A 347-nucleotide genomic window follows, 5' to 3' on the forward strand; every position below is an offset into this window, starting at 1 on the left:
GAACAAGGCGGGGGGGGGGGGAGGGGTGAACAAGGAGAAAGTAGCCTACGGGGCTTAGGTTCCGTTACATCCTTTGGTCGTATTTCTTTACCTCAACCTACCCGACGTCGACGAGGAGAGAAGAGCGATGAGTTAACGAGAGGAAATCGATCAGGAGAAGAGGCTCTGCAGACGACGAAGAAGAATAAACCTTCTATCAAGGATTATCTCGGAGGGAAGACCCCGTCAGAGTGGCTCTCTCCTCTTCTCTTCAATCAAAGCACCACGACTAGCTCTGGATCAGCCCCCATGTCCTTCTTTAATCTCTCATCCGGCAAAAGTCTACTCGCCAGTTTTCATGAGTCTCA

At 51.0% G+C, this 347-nt stretch overlaps 1 protein-coding gene across 1 annotated transcript in view; it reads left to right on the forward strand.

The window, feature by feature from the left end:
* The first annotated feature begins 27 nt into the window (after nt 1-27).
* CSUI_008221 (uncharacterized protein) overlaps nt 28-347 on the forward strand; it is a 3,356-nt gene continuing 3,036 nt past the window's right edge. Inside the window, exon 1 of the mRNA XM_068068356.1 lies at nt 28-347. This exon is cut by the window's right edge and continues 3,036 nt beyond it. The gene's annotated coding sequence lies outside the window, so the exon portion shown is untranslated.

Source organism: Cystoisospora suis, assembly GCF_002600585.1.
Source record: "Cystoisospora suis strain Wien I chromosome Unknown contig_4546, whole genome shotgun sequence".
In the NCBI taxonomy this organism is placed as follows: Eukaryota; Apicomplexa; class Conoidasida; order Eucoccidiorida; family Sarcocystidae; genus Cystoisospora; species Cystoisospora suis.